This window comes from Thunnus albacares, chromosome 23, assembly GCF_914725855.1.
Source record: "Thunnus albacares chromosome 23, fThuAlb1.1, whole genome shotgun sequence".
In the NCBI taxonomy this organism is placed as follows: Eukaryota; Metazoa; Chordata; class Actinopteri; order Scombriformes; family Scombridae; genus Thunnus; species Thunnus albacares.
In genome coordinates this window covers 18,344,643-18,360,986 of record NC_058128.1, presented here as the reverse complement: position 1 = coordinate 18,360,986, position 16,344 = coordinate 18,344,643, and the positions used below count along the sequence as shown (strand labels likewise).

At 45.2% G+C, this 16,344-nt stretch overlaps 34 non-coding genes across 34 annotated transcripts; all 34 read left to right on the top strand.

The window, feature by feature from the left end:
• Positions 1–300: 300 nt before the first annotated feature.
• Positions 301–372, top strand: trnaq-cug. Its single transcript has one exon. It is a non-coding gene; the product is annotated as a tRNA-Gln (tRNA).
• Positions 373–554: 182 nt separating this feature from the next.
• On the top strand, positions 555–626 carry trnaq-uug. Its single transcript has one exon. It is a non-coding gene; the product is annotated as a tRNA-Gln (tRNA).
• A 232-nt stretch (positions 627–858) lies between these two features.
• On the top strand, positions 859–930 carry trnaq-cug. The gene has a single exon. It is a non-coding gene; the product is annotated as a tRNA-Gln (tRNA).
• Positions 931–1,518: 588 nt separating this feature from the next.
• trnal-cag lies at positions 1,519–1,601 on the top strand. The gene has a single exon. It is a non-coding gene; the product is annotated as a tRNA-Leu (tRNA).
• A 450-nt stretch (positions 1,602–2,051) lies between these two features.
• On the top strand, positions 2,052–2,123 carry trnaq-cug. Its single transcript has one exon. It is a non-coding gene; the product is annotated as a tRNA-Gln (tRNA).
• A 588-nt stretch (positions 2,124–2,711) lies between these two features.
• Positions 2,712–2,794, top strand: trnal-cag. The gene has a single exon. It is a non-coding gene; the product is annotated as a tRNA-Leu (tRNA).
• A 450-nt stretch (positions 2,795–3,244) lies between these two features.
• On the top strand, positions 3,245–3,316 carry trnaq-cug. The gene has a single exon. It is a non-coding gene; the product is annotated as a tRNA-Gln (tRNA).
• A 191-nt stretch (positions 3,317–3,507) lies between these two features.
• On the top strand, positions 3,508–3,579 carry trnaq-uug. Its single transcript has one exon. It is a non-coding gene; the product is annotated as a tRNA-Gln (tRNA).
• Positions 3,580–3,811: 232 nt separating this feature from the next.
• Positions 3,812–3,883, top strand: trnaq-cug. The gene has a single exon. It is a non-coding gene; the product is annotated as a tRNA-Gln (tRNA).
• Positions 3,884–4,471: 588 nt separating this feature from the next.
• Positions 4,472–4,554, top strand: trnal-cag. Its single transcript has one exon. It is a non-coding gene; the product is annotated as a tRNA-Leu (tRNA).
• A 450-nt stretch (positions 4,555–5,004) lies between these two features.
• Positions 5,005–5,076, top strand: trnaq-cug. The gene has a single exon. It is a non-coding gene; the product is annotated as a tRNA-Gln (tRNA).
• Positions 5,077–5,267: 191 nt separating this feature from the next.
• trnaq-uug lies at positions 5,268–5,339 on the top strand. Its single transcript has one exon. It is a non-coding gene; the product is annotated as a tRNA-Gln (tRNA).
• A 232-nt stretch (positions 5,340–5,571) lies between these two features.
• Positions 5,572–5,643, top strand: trnaq-cug. The gene has a single exon. It is a non-coding gene; the product is annotated as a tRNA-Gln (tRNA).
• Positions 5,644–6,231: 588 nt separating this feature from the next.
• Positions 6,232–6,314, top strand: trnal-cag. The gene has a single exon. It is a non-coding gene; the product is annotated as a tRNA-Leu (tRNA).
• Positions 6,315–6,764: 450 nt separating this feature from the next.
• On the top strand, positions 6,765–6,836 carry trnaq-cug. Its single transcript has one exon. It is a non-coding gene; the product is annotated as a tRNA-Gln (tRNA).
• Positions 6,837–7,424: 588 nt separating this feature from the next.
• Positions 7,425–7,507, top strand: trnal-cag. The gene has a single exon. It is a non-coding gene; the product is annotated as a tRNA-Leu (tRNA).
• Positions 7,508–7,957: 450 nt separating this feature from the next.
• Positions 7,958–8,029, top strand: trnaq-cug. The gene has a single exon. It is a non-coding gene; the product is annotated as a tRNA-Gln (tRNA).
• Positions 8,030–8,211: 182 nt separating this feature from the next.
• trnaq-uug lies at positions 8,212–8,283 on the top strand. The gene has a single exon. It is a non-coding gene; the product is annotated as a tRNA-Gln (tRNA).
• Positions 8,284–8,515: 232 nt separating this feature from the next.
• Positions 8,516–8,587, top strand: trnaq-cug. Its single transcript has one exon. It is a non-coding gene; the product is annotated as a tRNA-Gln (tRNA).
• A 588-nt stretch (positions 8,588–9,175) lies between these two features.
• On the top strand, positions 9,176–9,258 carry trnal-cag. The gene has a single exon. It is a non-coding gene; the product is annotated as a tRNA-Leu (tRNA).
• Positions 9,259–9,708: 450 nt separating this feature from the next.
• Positions 9,709–9,780, top strand: trnaq-cug. The gene has a single exon. It is a non-coding gene; the product is annotated as a tRNA-Gln (tRNA).
• A 191-nt stretch (positions 9,781–9,971) lies between these two features.
• Positions 9,972–10,043, top strand: trnaq-uug. The gene has a single exon. It is a non-coding gene; the product is annotated as a tRNA-Gln (tRNA).
• A 232-nt stretch (positions 10,044–10,275) lies between these two features.
• On the top strand, positions 10,276–10,347 carry trnaq-cug. Its single transcript has one exon. It is a non-coding gene; the product is annotated as a tRNA-Gln (tRNA).
• A 588-nt stretch (positions 10,348–10,935) lies between these two features.
• trnal-cag lies at positions 10,936–11,018 on the top strand. Its single transcript has one exon. It is a non-coding gene; the product is annotated as a tRNA-Leu (tRNA).
• Positions 11,019–11,468: 450 nt separating this feature from the next.
• trnaq-cug lies at positions 11,469–11,540 on the top strand. The gene has a single exon. It is a non-coding gene; the product is annotated as a tRNA-Gln (tRNA).
• A 588-nt stretch (positions 11,541–12,128) lies between these two features.
• trnal-cag lies at positions 12,129–12,211 on the top strand. Its single transcript has one exon. It is a non-coding gene; the product is annotated as a tRNA-Leu (tRNA).
• A 450-nt stretch (positions 12,212–12,661) lies between these two features.
• Positions 12,662–12,733, top strand: trnaq-cug. The gene has a single exon. It is a non-coding gene; the product is annotated as a tRNA-Gln (tRNA).
• Positions 12,734–12,924: 191 nt separating this feature from the next.
• trnaq-uug lies at positions 12,925–12,996 on the top strand. Its single transcript has one exon. It is a non-coding gene; the product is annotated as a tRNA-Gln (tRNA).
• Positions 12,997–13,228: 232 nt separating this feature from the next.
• Positions 13,229–13,300, top strand: trnaq-cug. Its single transcript has one exon. It is a non-coding gene; the product is annotated as a tRNA-Gln (tRNA).
• Positions 13,301–13,888: 588 nt separating this feature from the next.
• trnal-cag lies at positions 13,889–13,971 on the top strand. Its single transcript has one exon. It is a non-coding gene; the product is annotated as a tRNA-Leu (tRNA).
• A 450-nt stretch (positions 13,972–14,421) lies between these two features.
• trnaq-cug lies at positions 14,422–14,493 on the top strand. Its single transcript has one exon. It is a non-coding gene; the product is annotated as a tRNA-Gln (tRNA).
• Positions 14,494–14,684: 191 nt separating this feature from the next.
• On the top strand, positions 14,685–14,756 carry trnaq-uug. Its single transcript has one exon. It is a non-coding gene; the product is annotated as a tRNA-Gln (tRNA).
• Positions 14,757–14,988: 232 nt separating this feature from the next.
• Positions 14,989–15,060, top strand: trnaq-cug. Its single transcript has one exon. It is a non-coding gene; the product is annotated as a tRNA-Gln (tRNA).
• A 588-nt stretch (positions 15,061–15,648) lies between these two features.
• On the top strand, positions 15,649–15,731 carry trnal-cag. The gene has a single exon. It is a non-coding gene; the product is annotated as a tRNA-Leu (tRNA).
• Positions 15,732–16,344: the final 613 nt, after the last annotated feature.

Genomic DNA, 16,344 nt, shown 5'->3' with positions numbered 1-16,344 from the left:
CTGTGCTGCTACCATGTGCTCCATAAACTTGTAAAATGAGTAGACCCGCTCCTTCAAAACACTCACTGAATGATCATCTCCCGCATCCCCTCTTGTCTCTGAGCGGCGCATTAGCCCGATATACCAGATTTATGTGTGTTCACCTGTCGCTTGGAAATGACTGAATCCTTTGTGGTTACTGTTCTTAACGTAGGTTATTTGTGTTATAAATGATAGCAAAACACCATCGCCATAGGCCGATGTGGAAATTGACACTGTTCTCCACTAGGTTGTCAAGAGACATAACGCAACAGAGCGCATGGTTCCATGGTGTAATGGTTAGCACTCTGGACTCTGAATCCAGCGATCCGAGTTCAAATCTCGGTGGGACCTGGTTTCAAGACTGCCACCTGTCCACCTGCCTAAGTAACCCCCTTCACCTGATGGCTGGGAATCTGCGACTGATATCAAGACTGCTCAGTCGCTCAGTGATCGCAGACTGATCACTCGCTCTTCAGATCGTCCAATTCTCCTGAGGGACCTGTGAGGTGACTTTACGGGTAGTTGTGAGCTGTGGTTCCATGGTGTAATGGTTAGCACTCTGGACTTTGAATCCAGTGATCCGAGTTCAAATCTCGGTGGAACCTGATTTCGAGAAGATTTGCACTTAAAACGCAGTGACTTTTGAAAATGTGAAAACTCTGCCCTCTTTTTGGAAGACGCTGTGTTTTTTGAAAGACTGAATCCTTTGTGGTTACTGTTCTTACCGTAGGCTATTTGTGTTATACATGACAGCAAAATGCCATGGTCACAGGCTAATACGGAAATCGACATTGTTCTCCACTAGCTTGTCAAGAGCCATTGCTCAACCCAGTGTGTGGTTCCATGGTGTAATGGTTAGCACTCTGGACTCTGAATCCAGTGATCCGAGTTCAAATCTCGGTGGGACCTGGTTTTAAGAGGTCGCGAGACCATTTACAGGTAAAATGCAGGGACTTTAGTCCTATCTTGTCAGCGCTTGTAAATGTGGAAACAGTGCCCTTTCTTTGGAAGACGCTTTGTTTTTTGAAAGACTCAATCCATTGTGGTTACTGTTTTTCCAGTCTGTCTGAAAGTCATGGCGATCTACACTTAAGAGATATTCATCTTTTGATTATGTGGAAATTGACACAATTTTTCAATTGTCTTGAATATCATGAGGGCAGATGACCTGAATACACTGGGCTAAAAAGTTGATCTTGAAGTGAAAGTCTGGCCAAGGAGGGAGCCGAGCAAGTAGCAAAAGTTTAATAAGTTGCTTACGTTAGGCAGTAAAGGTGCCTTTTTAAAATGTTATCCACTGCGTTACTGGTAATTTCATACGCTATCTCTGCTTTATCCATTCATTTATTTTAATGATCTACACTGTCAGTTTGCCTGACTTTGTCACTACTCGCAGCCATACGCTGAGAGCGGTGCCTTTTTTGCCTCGAGAGAGTCCATCAATCATTGCTAATTGCTATGTGGATCCAAAATCATAGGTCCGGACCTTCAGACGCAGTCAGGATGGCCGAGCGGTCTAAGGCGCTGCGTTCAGGTCGCAGTCTCCCCTGGAGGCGTGGGTTCGAATCCCACTTCTGACAGCCAGTGTTTTTCACAGTAGTCCTGAACCTTGCCGCTAAGACAACATTGGGAAAGACACTAGATGATGAGCGCTTGAGAAAAAAGCCACAACGGTTCAGTCTCTACACTCTCAACCTGTGCACAGAAAGCAATGCGTTGGTGAACAGTAGCTGTGCTGCTACCATGTGCTCCATAAACTTGTAAAATGAGTAGACCCGCTCCTTCAAAACACTCACTGAATGATCATCTCCCGCATCCCCTCTTGTCTCTGAGCGGCGCATTAGCCCGATATACCAGATTTATGTGTGTTCACCTGTCGCTTGGAAATGACTGAATCCTTTGTGGTTACTGTTCTTAACGTAGGTTATTTGTGTTATAAATGATAGCAAAACACCATCGCCATAGGCCGATGGGGAAATTGACACTGTTCTCCACTAGGTTGTCAAGAGACATAACGCAACAGAGCGCATGGTTCCATGGTGTAATGGTTAGCACTCTGGACTCTGAATCCAGCGATCCGAGTTCAAATCTCGGTGGGACCTGGTTTTAAGAGGTCGCGAGACCATTTACAGGTAAAATGCAGGGACTTTAGTCCTATCTTGTCAGCGCTTGTAAATGTGGAAACAGTGCCCTTTCTTTGGAAGACGCTTTGTTTTTTGAAAGACTCAATCCATTGTGGTTACTGTTTTTCCAGTCTGTCTGAAAGTCATGGCGATCTACACTTAAGAGATATTCATCTTTTGATTATGTGGAAATTGACACAATTTTTCAATTGTCTTGAATATCATGAGGGCAGATGACCTGAATACACTGGGCTAAAAAGTTGATCTTGAAGTGAAAGTCTGGCCAAGGAGGGAGCCGAGCAAGTAGCAAAAGTTTAATAAGTTGCTTACGTTAGGCAGTAAAGGTGCCTTTTTAAAATGTTATCCACTGCGTTACTGGTAATTTCATACGCTATCTCTGCTTTATCCATTCATTTATTTTAATGATCTACACTGTCAGTTTGCCTGACTTTGTCACTACTCGCAGCCATACGCTGAGAGCGGTGCCTTTTTTGCCTCGAGAGAGTCCATCAATCATTGCTAATTGCTATGTGGATCCAAAATCATAGGTCCGGACCTTCAGACGCAGTCAGGATGGCCGAGCGGTCTAAGGCGCTGCGTTCAGGTCGCAGTCTCCCCTGGAGGCGTGGGTTCGAATCCCACTTCTGACAGCCAGTGTTTTTCACAGTAGTCCTGAACCTTGCCGCTAAGACAACATTGGGAAAGACACTAGATGATGAGCGCTTGAGAAAAAAGCCACAACGGTTCAGTCTCTACACTCTCAACCTGTGCACAGAAAGCAATGCGTTGGTGAACAGTAGCTGTGCTGCTACCATGTGCTCCATAAACTTGTAAAATGAGTAGACCCGCTCCTTCAAAACACTCACTGAATGATCATCTCCCGCATCCCCTCTTGTCTCTGAGCGGCGCATTAGCCCGATATACCAGATTTATGTGTGTTCACCTGTCGCTTGGAAATGACTGAATCCTTTGTGGTTACTGTTCTTAACGTAGGTTATTTGTGTTATAAATGATAGCAAAACACCATCGCCATAGGCCGATGGGGAAATTGACACTGTTCTCCACTAGGTTGTCAAGAGACATAACGCAACAGAGCGCATGGTTCCATGGTGTAATGGTTAGCACTCTGGACTCTGAATCCAGCGATCCGAGTTCAAATCTCGGTGGGACCTGGTTTCAAGACTGCCACCTGTCCACCTGCCTAAGTAACCCCCTTCACCTGATGGCGTCAGTGGCTGGGAATCTGCGACTGATATCAAGACTGCTCAGTCGCTCAGTGATCGCAGACTGATCACTCGCTCTTCAGATCGTCCAATTCTCCTGAGGGACCTGTGAGGTGACTTTACGGGTAGTTGTGAGCTGTGGTTCCATGGTGTAATGGTTAGCACTCTGGACTTTGAATCCAGTGATCCGAGTTCAAATCTCGGTGGAACCTGATTTCGAGAAGATTTGCACTTAAAACGCAGTGACTTTTGAAAATGTGAAAGCTCTGCCCTCTTTTTGGAAGACGCTGTGTTTTTTGAAAGACTGAATCCTTTGTGGTTACTGTTCTTACCGTAGGCTATTTGTGTTATACATGACAGCAAAATGCCATGGTCACAGGCTAATACGGAAATCGACATTGTTCTCCACTAGCTTGTCAAGAGCCATTGCTCAACCCAGTGTGTGGTTCCATGGTGTAATGGTTAGCACTCTGGACTCTGAATCCAGTGATCCGAGTTCAAATCTCGGTGGGACCTGGTTTTAAGAGGTCGCGAGACCATTTACAGGTAAAATGCAGGGACTTTAGTCCTATCTTGTCAGCGCTTGTAAATGTGGAAACAGTGCCCTTTCTTTGGAAGACGCTTTGTTTTTTGAAAGACTCAATCCATTGTGGTTACTGTTTTTCCAGTCTGTCTGAAAGTCATGGCGATCTACACTTAAGAGATATTCATCTTTTGATTATGTGGAAATTGACACAATTTTTCAATTGTCTTGAATATGATGAGGGCAGATGACCTGAATACACTGGGCTAAAAAGTTGATCTTGAAGTGAAAGTCTGGCCAAGGAGGGAGCCGAGCAAGTAGCAAAAGTTTAATAAGTTGCTTACGTTAGGCAGTAAAGGTGCCTTTTTAAAATGTTATCCACTGCGTTACTGGTAATTTCATACGCTATCTCTGCTTTATCCATTCATTTATTTTAATGATCTACACTGTCAGTTTGCCTGACTTTGTCACTACTCGCAGCCATACGCTGAGAGCGGTGCCTTTTTTGCCTCGAGAGAGTCCATCAATCATTGCTAATTGCTATGTGGATCCAAAATCATAGGTCCGGACCTTCAGACGCAGTCAGGATGGCCGAGCGGTCTAAGGCGCTGCGTTCAGGTCGCAGTCTCCCCTGGAGGCGTGGGTTCGAATCCCACTTCTGACAGCCAGTGTTTTTCACAGTAGTCCTGAACCTTGCCGCTAAGACAACATTGGGAAAGACACTAGATGATGAGCGCTTGAGAAAAAAGCCACAACGGTTCAGTCTCTACACTCTCAACCTGTGCACAGAAAGCAATGCGTTGGTGAACAGTAGCTGTGCTGCTACCATGTGCTCCATAAACTTGTAAAATGAGTAGACCCGCTCCTTCAAAACACTCACTGAATGATCATCTCCCGCATCCCCTCTTGTCTCTGAGCGGCGCATTAGCCCGATATACCAGATTTATGTGTGTTCACCTGTCGCTTGGAAATGACTGAATCCTTTGTGGTTACTGTTCTTAACGTAGGTTATTTGTGTTATAAATGATAGCAAAACACCATCGCCATAGGCCGATGGGGAAATTGACACTGTTCTCCACTAGGTTGTCAAGAGACATAACGCAACAGAGCGCATGGTTCCATGGTGTAATGGTTAGCACTCTGGACTCTGAATCCAGCGATCCGAGTTCAAATCTCGGTGGGACCTGGTTTCAAGACTGCCACCTGTCCACCTGCCTAAGTAACCCCCTTCACCTGATGGCGTCAGTGGCTGGGAATCTGCGACTGATATCAAGACTGCTCAGTCGCTCAGTGATCGCAGACTGATCACTCGCTCTTCAGATCGTCCAATTCTCCTGAGGGACCTGTGAGGTGACTTTACGGGTAGTTGTGAGCTGTGGTTCCATGGTGTAATGGTTAGCACTCTGGACTTTGAATCCAGTGATCCGAGTTCAAATCTCGGTGGAACCTGATTTCGAGAAGATTTGCACTTAAAACGCAGTGACTTTTGAAAATGTGAAAGCTCTGCCCTCTTTTTGGAAGACGCTGTGTTTTTTGAAAGACTGAATCCTTTGTGGTTACTGTTCTTACCGTAGGCTATTTGTGTTATACATGACAGCAAAATGCCATGGTCACAGGCTAATACGGAAATCGACATTGTTCTCCACTAGCTTGTCAAGAGCCATTGCTCAACCCAGTGTGTGGTTCCATGGTGTAATGGTTAGCACTCTGGACTCTGAATCCAGCGATCCGAGTTCAAATCTCGGTGGGACCTGGTTTTAAGAGGTCGCGAGACCATTTACAGGTAAAATGCAGGGACTTTAGTCCTATCTTGTCAGCGCTTGTAAATGTGGAAACAGTGCCCTTTCTTTGGAAGACGCTTTGTTTTTTGAAAGACTCAATCCATTGTGGTTACTGTTTTTCCAGTCTGTCTGAAAGTCATGGCGATCTACACTTAAGAGATATTCATCTTTTGATTATGTGGAAATTGACACAATTTTTCAATTGTCTTGAATATGATGAGGGCAGATGACCTGAATACACTGGGCTAAAAAGTTGATCTTGAAGTGAAAGTCTGGCCAAGGAGGGAGCCGAGCAAGTAGCAAAAGTTTAATAAGTTGCTTACGTTAGGCAGTAAAGGTGCCTTTTTAAAATGTTATCCACTGCGTTACTGGTAATTTCATACGCTATCTCTGCTTTATCCATTCATTTATTTTAATGATCTACACTGTCAGTTTGCCTGACTTTGTCACTACTCGCAGCCATACGCTGAGAGCGGTGCCTTTTTTGCCTCGAGAGAGTCCATCAATCATTGCTAATTGCTATGTGGATCCAAAATCATAGGTCCGGACCTTCAGACGCAGTCAGGATGGCCGAGCGGTCTAAGGCGCTGCGTTCAGGTCGCAGTCTCCCCTGGAGGCGTGGGTTCGAATCCCACTTCTGACAGCCAGTGTTTTTCACAGTAGTCCTGAACCTTGCCGCTAAGACAACATTGGGAAAGACACTAGATGATGAGCGCTTGAGAAAAAAGCCACAACGGTTCAGTCTCTACACTCTCAACCTGTGCACAGAAAGCAATGCGTTGGTGAACAGTAGCTGTGCTGCTACCATGTGCTCCATAAACTTGTAAAATGAGTAGACCCGCTCCTTCAAAACACTCACTGAATGATCATCTCCCGCATCCCCTCTTGTCTCTGAGCGGCGCATTAGCCCGATATACCAGATTTATGTGTGTTCACCTGTCGCTTGGAAATGACTGAATCCTTTGTGGTTACTGTTCTTAACGTAGGTTATTTGTGTTATAAATGATAGCAAAACACCATCGCCATAGGCCGATGGGGAAATTGACACTGTTCTCCACTAGGTTGTCAAGAGACATAACGCAACAGAGCGCATGGTTCCATGGTGTAATGGTTAGCACTCTGGACTCTGAATCCAGCGATCCGAGTTCAAATCTCGGTGGGACCTGGTTTTAAGAGGTCGCGAGACCATTTACAGGTAAAATGCAGGGACTTTAGTCCTATCTTGTCAGCGCTTGTAAATGTGGAAACAGTGCCCTTTCTTTGGAAGACGCTTTGTTTTTTGAAAGACTCAATCCATTGTGGTTACTGTTTTTCCAGTCTGTCTGAAAGTCATGGCGATCTACACTTAAGAGATATTCATCTTTTGATTATGTGGAAATTGACACAATTTTTCAATTGTCTTGAATATCATGAGGGCAGATGACCTGAATACACTGGGCTAAAAAGTTGATCTTGAAGTGAAAGTCTGGCCAAGGAGGGAGCCGAGCAAGTAGCAAAAGTTTAATAAGTTGCTTACGTTAGGCAGTAAAGGTGCCTTTTTAAAATGTTATCCACTGCGTTACTGGTAATTTCATACGCTATCTCTGCTTTATCCATTCATTTATTTTAATGATCTACACTGTCAGTTTGCCTGACTTTGTCACTACTCGCAGCCATACGCTGAGAGCGGTGCCTTTTTTGCCTCGAGAGAGTCCATCAATCATTGCTAATTGCTATGTGGATCCAAAATCATAGGTCCGGACCTTCAGACGCAGTCAGGATGGCCGAGCGGTCTAAGGCGCTGCGTTCAGGTCGCAGTCTCCCCTGGAGGCGTGGGTTCGAATCCCACTTCTGACAGCCAGTGTTTTTCACAGTAGTCCTGAACCTTGCCGCTAAGACAACATTGGGAAAGACACTAGATGATGAGCGCTTGAGAAAAAAGCCACAACGGTTCAGTCTCTACACTCTCAACCTGTGCACAGAAAGCAATGCGTTGGTGAACAGTAGCTGTGCTGCTACCATGTGCTCCATAAACTTGTAAAATGAGTAGACCCGCTCCTTCAAAACACTCACTGAATGATCATCTCCCGCATCCCCTCTTGTCTCTGAGCGGCGCATTAGCCCGATATACCAGATTTATGTGTGTTCACCTGTCGCTTGGAAATGACTGAATCCTTTGTGGTTACTGTTCTTAACGTAGGTTATTTGTGTTATAAATGATAGCAAAACACCATCGCCATAGGCCGATGTGGAAATTGACACTGTTCTCCACTAGGTTGTCAAGAGACATTACGCAACAGAGCGCATGGTTCCATGGTGTAATGGTTAGCACTCTGGACTCTGAATCCAGCGATCCGAGTTCAAATCTCGGTGGGACCTGGTTTCAAGACTGCCACCTGTCCACCTGCCTAAGTAACCCCCTTCACCTGATGGCTGGGAATCTGCGACTGATATCAAGACTGCTCAGTCGCTCAGTGATCGCAGACTGATCACTCGCTCTTCAGATCGTCCAATTCTCCTGAGGGACCTGTGAGGTGACTTTACGGGTAGTTGTGAGCTGTGGTTCCATGGTGTAATGGTTAGCACTCTGGACTTTGAATCCAGTGATCCGAGTTCAAATCTCGGTGGAACCTGATTTCGAGAAGATTTGCACTTAAAACGCAGTGACTTTTGAAAATGTGAAAACTCTGCCCTCTTTTTGGAAGACGCTGTGTTTTTTGAAAGACTGAATCCTTTGTGGTTACTGTTCTTACCGTAGGCTATTTGTGTTATACATGACAGCAAAATGCCATGGTCACAGGCTAATACGGAAATCGACATTGTTCTCCACTAGCTTGTCAAGAGCCATTGCTCAACCCAGTGTGTGGTTCCATGGTGTAATGGTTAGCACTCTGGACTCTGAATCCAGCGATCCGAGTTCAAATCTCGGTGGGACCTGGTTTTAAGAGGTCGCGAGACCATTTACAGGTAAAATGCAGGGACTTTAGTCCTATCTTGTCAGCGCTTGTAAATGTGGAAACAGTGCCCTTTCTTTGGAAGACGCTTTGTTTTTTGAAAGACTCAATCCATTGTGGTTACTGTTTTTCCAGTCTGTCTGAAAGTCATGGCGATCTACACTTAAGAGATATTCATCTTTTGATTATGTGGAAATTGACACAATTTTTCAATTGTCTTGAATATCATGAGGGCAGATGACCTGAATACACTGGGCTAAAAAGTTGATCTTGAAGTGAAAGTCTGGCCAAGGAGGGAGCCGAGCAAGTAGCAAAAGTTTAATAAGTTGCTTACGTTAGGCAGTAAAGGTGCCTTTTTAAAATGTTATCCACTGCGTTACTGGTAATTTCATACGCTATCTCTGCTTTATCCATTCATTTATTTTAATGATCTACACTGTCAGTTTGCCTGACTTTGTCACTACTCGCAGCCATACGCTGAGAGCGGTGCCTTTTTTGCCTCGAGAGAGTCCATCAATCATTGCTAATTGCTATGTGGATCCAAAATCATAGGTCCGGACCTTCAGACGCAGTCAGGATGGCCGAGCGGTCTAAGGCGCTGCGTTCAGGTCGCAGTCTCCCCTGGAGGCGTGGGTTCGAATCCCACTTCTGACAGCCAGTGTTTTTCACAGTAGTCCTGAACCTTGCCGCTAAGACAACATTGGGAAAGACACTAGATGATGAGCGCTTGAGAAAAAAGCCACAACGGTTCAGTCTCTACACTCTCAACCTGTGCACAGAAAGCAATGCGTTGGTGAACAGTAGCTGTGCTGCTACCATGTGCTCCATAAACTTGTAAAATGAGTAGACCCGCTCCTTCAAAACACTCACTGAATGATCATCTCCCGCATCCCCTCTTGTCTCTGAGCGGCGCATTAGCCCGATATACCAGATTTATGTGTGTTCACCTGTCGCTTGGAAATGACTGAATCCTTTGTGGTTACTGTTCTTAACGTAGGTTATTTGTGTTATAAATGATAGCAAAACACCATCGCCATAGGCCGATGGGGAAATTGACACTGTTCTCCACTAGGTTGTCAAGAGACATAACGCAACAGAGCGCATGGTTCCATGGTGTAATGGTTAGCACTCTGGACTCTGAATCCAGCGATCCGAGTTCAAATCTCGGTGGGACCTGGTTTCAAGACTGCCACCTGTCCACCTGCCTAAGTAACCCCCTTCACCTGATGGCGTCAGTGGCTGGGAATCTGCGACTGATATCAAGACTGCTCAGTCGCTCAGTGATCGCAGACTGATCACTCGCTCTTCAGATCGTCCAATTCTCCTGAGGGACCTGTGAGGTGACTTTACGGGTAGTTGTGAGCTGTGGTTCCATGGTGTAATGGTTAGCACTCTGGACTTTGAATCCAGTGATCCGAGTTCAAATCTCGGTGGAACCTGATTTCGAGAAGATTTGCACTTAAAACGCAGTGACTTTTGAAAATGTGAAAGCTCTGCCCTCTTTTTGGAAGACGCTGTGTTTTTTGAAAGACTGAATCCTTTGTGGTTACTGTTCTTACCGTAGGCTATTTGTGTTATACATGACAGCAAAATGCCATGGTCACAGGCTAATACGGAAATCGACATTGTTCTCCACTAGCTTGTCAAGAGCCATTGCTCAACCCAGTGTGTGGTTCCATGGTGTAATGGTTAGCACTCTGGACTCTGAATCCAGCGATCCGAGTTCAAATCTCGGTGGGACCTGGTTTTAAGAGGTCGCGAGACCATTTACAGGTAAAATGCAGGGACTTTAGTCCTATCTTGTCAGCGCTTGTAAATGTGGAAACAGTGCCCTTTCTTTGGAAGACGCTTTGTTTTTTGAAAGACTCAATCCATTGTGGTTACTGTTTTTCCAGTCTGTCTGAAAGTCATGGCGATCTACACTTAAGAGATATTCATCTTTTGATTATGTGGAAATTGACACAATTTTTCAATTGTCTTGAATATCATGAGGGCAGATGACCTGAATACACTGGGCTAAAAAGTTGATCTTGAAGTGAAAGTCTGGCCAAAGAGGGAGCCGAGCAAGTAGCAAAAGTTTAATAAGTTGCTTACGTTAGGCAGTAAAGGTGCCTTTTTAAAATGTTATCCACTGCGTTACTGGTAATTTCATACGCTATCTCTGCTTTATCCATTCATTTATTTTAATGATCTACACTGTCAGTTTGCCTGACTTTGTCACTACTCGCAGCCATACGCTGAGAGCGGTGCCTTTTTTGCCTCGAGAGAGTCCATCAATCATTGCTAATTGCTATGTGGATCCAAAATCATAGGTCCGGACCTTCAGACGCAGTCAGGATGGCCGAGCGGTCTAAGGCGCTGCGTTCAGGTCGCAGTCTCCCCTGGAGGCGTGGGTTCGAATCCCACTTCTGACAGCCAGTGTTTTTCACAGTAGTCCTGAACCTTGCCGCTAAGACAACATTGGGAAAGACACTAGATGATGAGCGCTTGAGAAAAAAGCCACAACGGTTCAGTCTCTACACTCTCAACCTGTGCACAGAAAGCAATGCGTTGGTGAACAGTAGCTGTGCTGCTACCATGTGCTCCATAAACTTGTAAAATGAGTAGACCCGCTCCTTCAAAACACTCACTGAATGATCATCTCCCGCATCCCCTCTTGTCTCTGAGCGGCGCATTAGCCCGATATACCAGATTTATGTGTGTTCACCTGTCGCTTGGAAATGACTGAATCCTTTGTGGTTACTGTTCTTAACGTAGGTTATTTGTGTTATAAATGATAGCAAAACACCATCGCCATAGGCCGATGGGGAAATTGACACTGTTCTCCACTAGGTTGTCAAGAGACATAACGCAACAGAGCGCATGGTTCCATGGTGTAATGGTTAGCACTCTGGACTCTGAATCCAGCGATCCGAGTTCAAATCTCGGTGGGACCTGGTTTTAAGAGGTCGCGAGACCATTTACAGGTAAAATGCAGGGACTTTAGTCCTATCTTGTCAGCGCTTGTAAATGTGGAAACAGTGCCCTTTCTTTGGAAGACGCTTTGTTTTTTGAAAGACTCAATCCATTGTGGTTACTGTTTTTCCAGTCTGTCTGAAAGTCATGGCGATCTACACTTAAGAGATATTCATCTTTTGATTATGTGGAAATTGACACAATTTTTCAATTGTCTTGAATATCATGAGGGCAGATGACCTGAATACACTGGGCTAAAAAGTTGATCTTGAAGTGAAAGTCTGGCCAAGGAGGGAGCCGAGCAAGTAGCAAAAGTTTAATAAGTTGCTTACGTTAGGCAGTAAAGGTGCCTTTTTAAAATGTTATCCACTGCGTTACTGGTAATTTCGTACGCTATCTCTGCTTTATCCATTCATTTATTTTAATGATCTACACTGTCAGTTTGCCTGACTTTGTCACTACTCGCAGCCATACGCTGAGAGCGGTGCCTTTTTTGCCTCGAGAGAGTCCATCAATCATTGCTAATTGCTATGTGGATCCAAAATCATAGGTCCGGACCTTCAGACGCAGTCAGGATGGCCGAGCGGTCTAAGGCGCTGCGTTCAGGTCGCAGTCTCCCCTGGAGGCGTGGGTTCGAATCCCACTTCTGACAGCCAGTGTTTTTCACAGTAGTCCTGAACCTTGCCGCTAAGACAACATTGGGAAAGACACTAGATGATGAGCGCTTGAGAAAAAAGCCACAACGGTTCAGTCTCTACACTCTCAACCTGTGCACAGAAAGCAATGCGTTGGTGAACAGTAGCTGTGCTGCTACCATGTGCTCCATAAACTTGTAAAATGAGTAGACCCGCTCCTTCAAAACACTCACTGAATGATCATCTCCCGCATCCCCTCTTGTCTCTGAGCGGCGCATTAGCCCGATATACCAGATTTATGTGTGTTCACCTGTCGCTTGGAAATGACTGAATCCTTTGTGGTTACTGTTCTTAACGTAGGTTATTTGTGTTATAAATGATAGCAAAACACCATCGCCATAGGCCGATGTGGAAATTGACACTGTTCTCCACTAGGTTGTCAAGAGACATTACACAACAGAGCGCATGGTTCCATGGTGTAATGGTTAGCACTCTGGACTCTGAATCCAGCGATCCGAGTTCAAATCTCGGTGGGACCTGGTTTCAAGACTGCCACCTGTCCACCTGCCTAAGTAACCCCCTTCACCTGATGGCGTCAGTGGCTGGGAATCTGCGACTGATATCAAGACTGCTCAGTCGCTCAGTGATCGCAGACTGATCACTCGCTCTTCAGATCGTCCAATTCTCCTGAGGGACCTGTGAGGTGACTTTACGGGTAGTTGTGAGCTGTGGTTCCATGGTGTAATGGTTAGCACTCTGGACTTTGAATCCAGTGATCCGAGTTCAAATCTCGGTGGAACCTGATTTCGAGAAGATTTGCACTTAAAACGCAGTGACTTTTGAAAATGTGAAAGCTCTGCCCTCTTTTTGGAAGACGCTGTGTTTTTTGAAAGACTGAATCCTTTGTGGTTACTGTTCTTACCGTAGGCTATTTGTGTTATACATGACAGCAAAATGCCATGGTCACAGGCTAATACGGAAATCGACATTGTTCTCCACTAGCTTGTCAAGAGCCATTGCTCAACCCAGTGTGTGGTTCCATGGTGTAATGGTTAGCACTCTGGACTCTGAATCCAGCGATCCGAGTTCAAATCTCGGTGGGACCTGTTTTTAAGAGGTCGCGAGACCATTTACAGGTAAAATGCAGGGACTTTAGTCCTATCTTGTCAGCGCTTGTAAATGTGGAAACAGTGCCCTTTCTTTGGAAGACGCTTTGTTTTTTGAAAGACTCAATCCATTGTGGTTACTGTTTTTCCAGTCTGTCTGAAAGTCATGGCGATCTACACTTAAGAGATATTCATCTTTTGATTATGTGGAAATTGACACAATTTTTCAATTGTCTTGAATATCATGAGGGCAGATGACCTGAATACACTGGGCTAAAAAGTTGATCTTGAAGTGAAAGTCTGGCCAAGGAGGGAGCCGAGCAAGTAGCAAAAGTTTAATAAGTTGCTTACGTTAGGCAGTAAAGGTGCCTTTTTAAAATGTTATCCACTGCGTTACTGGTAATTTCATACGCTATCTCTGCTTTATCCATTCATTTATTTTAATGATCTACACTGTCAGTTTGCCTGACTTTGTCACTACTCGCAGCCATACGCTGAGAGCGGTGCCTTTTTTGCCTCGAGAGAGTCCATCAATCATTGCTAATTGCTATGTGGATCCAAAATCATAGGTCCGGACCTTCAGACGCAGTCAGGATGGCCGAGCGGTCTAAGGCGCTGCGTTCAGGTCGCAGTCTCCCCTGGAGGCGTGGGTTCGAATCCCACTTCTGACAGCCAGTGTTTTTCACAGTAGTCCTGAACCTTGCCGCTAAGACAACATTGGGAAAGACACTAGATGATGAGCGCTTGAGAAAAAAGCCACAACGGTTCAGTCTCTACACTCTCAACCTGTGCACAGAAAGCAATGCGTTGGTGAACAGTAGCTGTGCTGCTACCATGTGCTCCATAAACTTGTAAAATGAGTAGACCCGCTCCTTCAAAACACTCACTGAATGATCATCTCCCGCATCCCCTCTTGTCTCTGAGCGGCGCATTAGCCCGATATACCAGATTTATGTGTGTTCACCTGTCGCTTGGAAATGACTGAATCCTTTGTGGTTACTGTTCTTAACGTAGGTTATTTGTGTTATAAATGATAGCAAAACACCATCGCCATAGGCCGATGGGGAAATTGACACTGTTCTCCACTAGGTTGTCAAGAGACATAACGCAACAGAGCGCATGGTTCCATGGTGTAATGGTTAGCACTCTGGACTCTGAATCCAGCGATCCGAGTTCAAATCTCGGTGGGACCTGGTTTCAAGACTGCCACCTGTCCACCTGCCTAAGTAACCCCCTTCTCCTGATGGCGTCAGTGGCTGGGAATCTGCGACTGATATCAAGACTGCTCAGTCGCTCAGTGATCGCAGACTGATCACTCGCTCTTCAGATCGTCCAATTCTCCTGAGGGACCTGTGAGGTGACTTTACGGGTAGTTGTGAGCTGTGGTTCCATGGTGTAATGGTTAGCACTCTGGACTTTGAATCCAGTGATCCGAGTTCAAATCTCGGTGGAACCTGATTTCGAGAAGATTTGCACTTAAAACGCAGTGACTTTTGAAAATGTGAAAGCTCTGCCCTCTTTTTGGAAGACGCTGTGTTTTTTGAAAGACTGAATCCTTTGTGGTTACTGTTCTTACCGTAGGCTATTTGTGTTATACATGACAGCAAAATGCCATGGTCACAGGCTAATACGGAAATCGACATTGTTCTCCACTAGCTTGTCAAGAGCCATTGCTCAACCCAGTGTGTGGTTCCATGGTGTAATGGTTAGCACTCTGGACTCTGAATCCAGCGATCCGAGTTCAAATCTCGGTGGGACCTGGTTTTAAGAGGTCGCGAGACCATTTACAGGTAAAATGCAGGGACTTTAGTCCTATCTTGTCAGCGCTTGTAAATGTGGAAACAGTGCCCTTTCTTTGGAAGACGCTTTGTTTTTTGAAAGACTCAATCCATTGTGGTTACTGTTTTTCCAGTCTGTCTGAAAGTCATGGCGATCTACACTTAAGAGATATTCATCTTTTGATTATGTGGAAATTGACACAATTTTTCAATTGTCTTGAATATCATGAGGGCAGATGACCTGAATACACTGGGCTAAAAAGTTGATCTTGAAGTGAAAGTCTGGCCAAAGAGGGAGCCGAGCAAGTAGCAAAAGTTTAATAAGTTGCTTACGTTAGGCAGTAAAGGTGCCTTTTTAAAATGTTATCCACTGCGTTACTGGTAATTTCATACGCTATCTCTGCTTTATCCATTCATTTATTTTAATGATCTACACTGTCAGTTTGCCTGACTTTGTCACTACTCGCAGCCATACGCTGAGAGCGGTGCCTTTTTTGCCTCGAGAGAGTCCATCAATCATTGCTAATTGCTATGTGGATCCAAAATCATAGGTCCGGACCTTCAGACGCAGTCAGGATGGCCGAGCGGTCTAAGGCGCTGCGTTCAGGTCGCAGTCTCCCCTGGAGGCGTGGGTTCGAATCCCACTTCTGACAGCCAGTGTTTTTCACAGTAGTCCTGAACCTTGCCGCTAAGACAACATTGGGAAAGACACTAGATGATGAGCGCTTGAGAAAAAAGCCACAACGGTTCAGTCTCTACACTCTCAACCTGTGCACAGAAAGCAATGCGTTGGTGAACAGTAGCTGTGCTGCTACCATGTGCTCCATAAACTTGTAAAATGAGTAGACCCGCTCCTTCAAAACAAGGGGCGGGCAAGGTTCAGGACTAATGTGAAAAACACTGGCTGTCAGAAGTGGGATTCGAACCCATTCCTCAGAGTCCAGAGTGCTAACCATTACACCATGGAACCACACACTAGGTTGCGCAATGGACAAGCTAGTGGAGAACAATGTTGATTTCCGTATTAGCCTGTGACCATGGTATTTTGCTGTCATGTATAACACAAATAGCCTACGGTAAGAACAGTAACCACAAAGGATTCAGTCTTTCATATAAACTAATTCAGTCATTTAAAAAATGTGACATCTCACACATCATCTCTCATCTGTGAGTGGTGCATTAGTTCAGTTTGTTAGGATGACTCTAAATATGTCATGAATACAACATCATATCAGAGTTGAGCAGAATAAGTTTTCTTTTGCTAGC